The following is an 8,226-nucleotide window of genomic DNA, read 5'->3' as shown; positions in this document are numbered from 1 at the left end:
ATGAGATCTTGTGTGTATATGATGTGAGGTTTAAGTATACTTTACAACAAGTTTATAAGACCAGTATATGACTTCCATGTATTCAGTGGAGAAGTTATACTATTAATCAGCACAGAACATGAATCAGGTTGTGCCCTGGTGGGAAAGTCCATGTTTTACTGAATTTGGTTTGTATTTGATTTTCTGTAATACTGACTGTAGCGAGTTGATTGACTAACACATGGTGGTGCTAACTGTGATAATTTCGCTACTGATATCTACAGCTATTTAAAACAGGGAATGTATTTTGTTATTCAATACTGCACTTAACATGGGTCGATCTGAGTGTGTATTGACGTATAAAGTGGATAGAGTAGTTATTAATCCGATATGAAGAAATTTTAACTAAAAGGTCTTAGTTTGACTGATTTATCCCCACAATTATTTATTTTGTGATGCAAAGAGAGAGTCAAACTTAATGGCTTATAGATGGTAGTGCAAAGGCAAAAGATGCTTATTGTCAGTAATACTGTGCATAACACTGAAGATAGTCTGACTATAAGAATATATGATGATATATGCTGTTGAGATATATGTATATGGCAATATGCATGCATGAATACATATATATATATATGGTGTTGCACACATGTTCAGACGTTACATAGTCATTCATATGTGGTATTGTACAAATGTATCAAATACATATAGAAAGAATACAAATGCAAAGCAACAAATTAATAAAGTTAGAGGATTTGATCTTAATATTAAGATTTATGAAGTAAATTGGGATTACTGACCTATAGAGCATTATTGGAAAATACAGTGCACCCTTTATTTTCTTTAATACTGATTAAAAAACATTTTCAGTTTTGACACTGAACTATTTGATAGATAATGGATTTTCATTGAAGACTTAAGAGTAACAGGAGAGCTCGCATTACATTTGAGAAAAAAAATATATAGTTTTACCCACAATTTTAGTAGTGTTAATGTTAATCACAAATATTTCGATTGGATTACATCAAACTGAAATATTCATGAACGGGTGAAATTAGCTATAGAAAGTGAAATCCACTGAAACCAAGTTATGCATCATACCAAATATAAATTTGATGTACCCAGTGTTTTATTTGTTTTGAAAGATATAATCCAATCATGCAGTTAGAAATGTGTCATAAACATGCAGTTTTACTGAATATTCATATTTATTTTCATAAAAGTTACAATTAGAACACACGTAAGTTTTAACTGTGAACATATAGTCTGAGGCAGAAAGTGAGTTATGTGGCGTTGCTTTACTTACCCTGTGCTATGCTTATATCTGAGCAAAGTCTAATGGAAGTAAGATGTTTGTACTAATGGATTCCCAAGGTTAAAAGCTAGAAGTCAGTGCTTGTTCAATGTCTAGCTATTCTGGTTTCGGTTGCTTTTGTATGAACCAGTGTTTAGAATTTTACTCCATTTTCCTCCAGTGGAATTGGACTCTGCTATTGTAACAACCAGACAATAGTAGATGCTCGACATGCATGTGAAAACAGCTATGTTAGCTGTCGTCATTTGATAACAATTAATTTGAAAATATAAGTATAGACTGGTCAAGTATAGGACCCAGACAAAACATGTTGGACCAGGACATTCTCGAGTTCTACAGATAATATATACATCAGTTCACTTATGCTTGTAGAAATAGCACTTGACCAAGACAATATCATCATAGTTGTTAAATGTTCATTACAACATTCAAACAAATAATTTCAATTAAACTTCTAAACAGTAAGATTCCAAGTCGACCAAGCATTTTTCTATCCAAACCTTTTCTACATATTGTTGACTATTCTGTCTTCATCATTCATTCTGCTGCTTGACCAGCAGTATTCTAGCATTGAATATTACATCCTGTTTCAGGAGTAAGCTAAAATTTCCAAGACTCTGAGGATAACCCTAGGATTAACCATGGCTTAAGAAAAGCTGGTGGAGGAAGATATCCTCCAAACATAAACTTCCAACATGCAAGCTTTCTCAGAGGCTGCTACTATCTTCTTCCTGTGATGCTATTAAATGTATACATGACATTATCTCTCTTCACTGATATCAAACTGGTTATCATTTTATGATTTTGCCGGTGCAAGTAAGTATATAAAATATACTACCCTTAATCAACGGCAACTTCAAATGTTGCACAGTGAAATAAAAAATAGGGTATGCGGTTTTTCGTAACTTTTATCAAAGAGAAGTGAAAGAAAAAGCTGTATTCTTATATTAAAACATCCCTCTTTACCATTAAAAACTTATTATGTAACAGAATTTTTGTATCTTGTGAATTATACTTGTCTTTATCGAAAATTTCCTCTTATTTCTGTATTATAATTGTGTAGATTAATTATTATTCAAGGGTCTATTATGTTTATTACTCTGCATGTTTATTATTGTATTTTGCAAGAGTGTGTGATAAAAAATGTTGTATTGCAAAATTTGTTTCGTATATCTTAGTCACTCTAACTGTAATCTTCAATGTTAAAGGTTGTATACTATGTAATGTATTTTGTATTATTACTTGATACGATATTAGAGTTTGTGTAGTTGAATGTTAAAAATCACTTTTTAGCGTTAAAGATATATATATATATCATCATGCGTTTCTGATGTTTATATATTTTGTATCGTGTTTATATATATGTAAAGTAATATTGTTTAAGGGTTACTACTGTGGACTGTAACATGAAATTAAATTATATCTTTGTTAAAGGTTTTTCCGATGAATCCCAGTTGTAGTATATGATTTCCATTGAGCATCATTGTACATTTTTTTTATAATATGAATTGAATCATTGTGAAAAGATTGTATTGTTTGTCTCACCTATGTGTTTTACTGTGTAAATGTTTCACAGGGGCAAAAGCCCCTGTTTTAGTTTGAACAATTTCAAGTTTGTTTTGCTCACACGTATATGAAACGGGGCTAAATCGCTGTAACCCAAGTTACTCATTATTTGGTTTCACGAGCTCTTGCCCCTCAGTGGCACAACGGTATGTCTGTGGACTTACACCACTATAAACCGGTTTTCGATACCCGTGGTGGGCGGAGCACAGATAGCCCTTTGTGCTTAACTAGAAACAATCACTTGCTCTTCCTTGTTGGAAAGAATGCTATAGGTATGCATTGTTAAATAAACCGTGTAGGTGTTAGCAGCCATTCTTCTACTGAACTCATTATTGTGGTTATGTTGCATTGTCAGAATTTAAAAATCTGATCTTCGCCAATTGCCAAAATAAAAAGGCTTTTAGTTATATTTCTTAACAGTATAAATATATACTATGTTGTTGTTGAGCTTAGGATTCTTCGCCGGTAGGTGTCTGTAACTTGTTAGCGTTAAATTCAACGATGAATAAATGCGTCAACACTATAGATATTATGGACATACCATATATACTATATATGTACTTTTCTCTTTCTTGTTAAATATCAACTTCAGCCTATTCAATTACTTTAGAATTTCAGTTGACAAGCTCAGGCTGATTTAATTACGTTGAAACCACGCTTTGACGGAATAAAATAATTTTTCTTATCTTCTTTTTTACTGTTAGTTTCACTCTACATTAGATTTATCACTTCTAAGGAACTTAACTTCACGCCTAATTTATTCTCTTTTGCTATTATCTGCTGCTTCCCGCTATTTATATCTTTATTACCTAATCGTCTGTCCACCTTCTATTTTCTCGACGTCAATATATTGCACGTGACATTCGATATTCTCAACATCAAAGAATTATTAACAAAACTTCATACAATCACCTGCTTTTAATTCTTATTATAACAAAAACGAAACAATGATAAAACATTCACTCACAAAACCAAATTAATCAATACTATCTGAACGAAACAGTCTTTTATATCATGACAAAGACAGATGTTTCCATTTGTGAAACATCGAGCCCCGTCCCTTTCTTTCAAGTCAGTCAGAGGTTTCAGATTTTCTCTGTGATACATTTACTGTTATTCCTCTCGATATTTGCAGTTAATAGTCTTACCTCAATGGGAAAACAGTGTAAACGATAATACTGCAAATCTTAAGTTTTTTTTAGTTTCTTTGTTTTAGCGCAAAGCCACAAATCGGACTATCTGCGCCCTGTCCACTGCAGGAAATTGGACCTATTATTTAGCGTTTTGAGTCCTAAAAAGTATTTATAGTAATAAAATTTACGTCAAAAAATATTTTGCTAATATTCTATTTTTCGTTTTTGAACTTATGGAAACCGTTAAAACAGCGAAACAAACTGAATTTCCCTTACAACTTCAAAAGTGACTATTCAGCGAAATTATAATTTAAACTGCAAGAGAATTTTGTAGGATTATTATTTAAAAAATAACGTATTGTAATTTTCTTTATTCAGCAAAGGGGTGTTGCAAAATAAATCGCACTGTTTTCCCCGAGAGCATAACAAAGTAAAATTAGATTTTAATTAAATCAAAAAAGTAATTCCAAGTATCAATATCGCTTGATTGGGTCACCATTGTTCTCACGCACGAGTTTTAATCGATTTGCAAAAGATTTCAGCAATGCTACAAACATGCCTGTTTTTGTGGCTGTCTCTGTTAGCACATCAGTGAGAACACGAATCAAGGTTTCACGTCTGTGTCTCTCGCATTCAGGCAAAATTTCCAACATTTCTTCTGTGCATTGTTGAACGAAAGCTCCAACATTTTCGGCGGGATTTAAATCTGGAGAGTTCCCAATCCACATTTCACCACTTTTTCACGGATCACTCTTTCAAATTCAACAATTCTGAAGCTTTTGAGGCGTAATTGGATTTTTTAAATCTGGCACTGCGATGTGTCGATTGGAAGACTCGAATTCTCGGAGCATGTCTGCGACTAGTTTCTGAGCCATCCAGAAGGTAGCACATACGACACAAACCTGAGTTCTAGTGAGCACCATGATTCAAAAGTTTTCGCAAAAGATGAAATTCAAACATCCAAGATACGTTGAAATGACGTTTTCTCACGAGTGATGATATTTGCGGTCCTACCAAGTTTGTCATTAATTCGGAGAAAACAGTGTCGTTTAATTTGCATCACCCCTTATTTATAAGTGCAACTAAATGATTGAAATATCGATCATTATGCATTTTTTTAGGTTTAAAGTGGCATATGTAAAGTCTGCTCCAATGCAAGCATGTGAAAGTTGCTTCCACATTGATGTCACTCAAGTAGCCAATCGCAAACCTCCTATTTTTATTGCCAGGGCCAAATCAACCTGGAGCTTTATTATACATATATAGATCCATACATACATACACGCATGGGAGCTTAACCTTGTTTAAAAGTTGGGTTTAAATTATGAAGATTATTCATTTGTAGCACATTTTTATGACGACTGCCAAAGTTCAGCATAAGTATAGTCACTGTGGCATCTCGAGGATTTCTAGCAAAGCAGAAAAGTCTGGGTCCACAAAAATAGTAGGTTCCCAGATCTCGTATGCGGGTGTGTTCCCGACGGGTACGCCACGAAGATTGATACTAACACAGATTTCACACAGAATACAAATGTTTATTGAGTTCCATTGCAGACAATACAAACAAAGCACAATGCAAAATAATTGGTTACCATGCAATACGCTATCAGAGAGCGAACAAGTGATTGTGTGCTCGAACTTTAAACAGAAAGTGTAGGACCACAGGAGTTAATGAAGACTTTATTAGAATAAAATGCTTCTAATGTCCCGTGTACTCCCCTATAATATAAACTATAAAAAAGAATTATTAAACAAAAGAAAAACAATCCCAAGTTACATTAAGTTATGTTACTCTCATTTTAGTCTACCTAAATAAAATAATGACACACCCAAATAGTGAAATCCAAGTCTCTTGGTTCCACTGGCCATCAAAATATCTCCACTAAATAATAAACAAAGAAAATACAGGGTGGTTTCAAATTATCTTCCTTATTTTAAAATTTCATAATTAATAACTAATGAAATACAACCATGCAGTTTTCAACATCTTGTGTACCAACTCGAACAGTTTTTATTGACATGTCAGTAGACTCCTACGTGTGCACTATTAGTAGCTCTCAGTATGTCTAACTGATATTCGATTTCTGTTCACGTTTGCTGTAAAATGCCCACAGTTGCAGTGGCAATAGCATCCATTATCCTGGTCTTTAGCTCCGTGTTGTTTGCTATAGGTATGCAATACAAGATATCCTTAACATACTACATACTTCTTTCTTGTACTGGCGTCTGTAATTACACTTCACTACAGTCACTGACTTGGTCTCTGCAAGCCAAATGACGCATTGAGTCCTTTTCTTGAATGGGTGCTATTTAATGAGGAAACGCCACTCACTGGAGTTAAAATAAAAAAGACAATAAAAACTGTTTGAGTTGGTTTACAAGATGTTAAAAACTGCACGGTTGTATTTACTTCGTCATTTAATTATTAAATTGGAAATAAAGTTTTGGACCACCATGTACAATTCTAACAGTATCAGAGCCAACACTTACGAACAGTAAAACCCGTCCGCGTACACTAAGCATAAATAACACAATTTCACTAGCGAATCTATCTCAAAAATATCGTAAAAAATCTGCTCTCCCAGGCCCCAACATTTATATATGGCAATAAACTCTCAACCAGTTTTTGACATAAGAAAACAGTGACTGGCGCCTGTTAGTTGGCCAACAGGCAGTAAAGATCAAAGGTGAGACCACCTGCAGCTTCTGCCTGATCCACCGACAAAAATAACTTAGTGCGCTAATTAAAAAGTACTTTGCTATTCTTCCAATAAAATCAGACAAGAAGGTGCCTAATCTCCATTTGACTCAATTAGCATGTAGTTGTCAATATTTTGAACATGATTGGATATAGAAGTAATTCAGGGCACATATTCGAGTTTTTCTTCCCTTGGGGACTGTTAGGGTTTATTAAGTTTTAAAGTCTTATGACAGAAAATTGTGGGGTTCGAGTACAGTTTAACTGCTTTAATGACGTTCGTTTGTTTGTTGAATTTCTCGCAAAACTACTAGAGTTAATTGCGCTAGATGCTCCTAATTTAGAAGTGATAGACTAGAGGGAAGGCAACTAGTCAAGACTACTCACTGCTAACCCTTGAGCTACTCTAACCAAATAGCAGAATTTACAGTCACCTTATAACGCCGCTACAGCTGAAAGGGCAAGCATGTGTGCCATTGTTTGGTGATAGGATTCGAACCCGCAGACTGCAAGTCAAGTGCCCTAACCATCAGGCCTTTAATGATGTGCGATTAAAATTGTTGCATACAACTGTCGTTTGGTAGTTTGCAGCGATGTTCCACATTACATGATGAAGGTGTGCGTTAATTAGATTATCATTCTTAGTGAAAAGGTTGAGTGTTTAGCCATTTTAAATAATAAGTAAAAAAAGAAATACTCTGAGTCTCCTATTACTGCAATTTTAGAATGTCAAAAGGGTATAAAAATGTGTATAGCTGTATTATTCACGATTTTAATGCAGTCTACAAATACATTAAAAGTTATTATGTTTTAACATCAAAGGATGTATTACACAATTTTATTATTATGTCACAGACATTTTGGGTTATCAAACCTTAGACATACAGTTTCTCTTGTAAAAACCCAATGCCCATACTAGCCCATTGTTTATATTCTTTGTGAAAATCATGGTGACAAAAACAAATGGTATAAATGAGTGAAAATATCCAAATAATATTTTCGACAAGTGGCTGATTTCCACGTAATTGTGGTAGCAGAGTTACTCAGCATCAGGGCTTACGTTTTGCTTACGGTGATTATTACTTAAAACAAGTTACCTATTTGTATAATCGGACAAGGCCAAATCGCTAACTAACACGTCCAAATATTATTTCTTGTCGTTGGACGCACTGGCAGCGACAGTTTTGTGTTTCTTGCATAACAGAAAAGTGTGTACATTGTAGCTAAGTTTAAGTTGGTGTTAAAGTAAATAAATAATTTGATGTTAAGAGATATCATAAACCAATTTCTTAAGATAGTTTACACATAAACAGTTGTTTCTCAAGCTACTGATGATGTAAATAGTGTCTTTCGAATCCGCCCAAAAGGCCTCGATGGCACTGGATATAACGGATAATACGCTATTATGTTATTATTTATTTATCTATACTCATAAGTCTTAAAATTATGATTTAGCAGATACAAAAATATATTACATTCTTTTCTTTTTAAAATGTAAATGTACGTAAGAGTGTCGTAGTATTTTCGTATAGGTT

The sequence above is a fragment of the Limulus polyphemus genome, unplaced genomic scaffold (genome assembly GCF_000517525.1).
Source record: "Limulus polyphemus unplaced genomic scaffold, Limulus_polyphemus-2.1.2 Scaffold759, whole genome shotgun sequence".
NCBI lineage: Eukaryota > Metazoa > Arthropoda > Merostomata > Xiphosura > Limulidae > Limulus > Limulus polyphemus.
The sequence above is the reverse complement of the archived record's forward strand: the minus strand, read 5'-3'. Positions refer to the sequence as shown.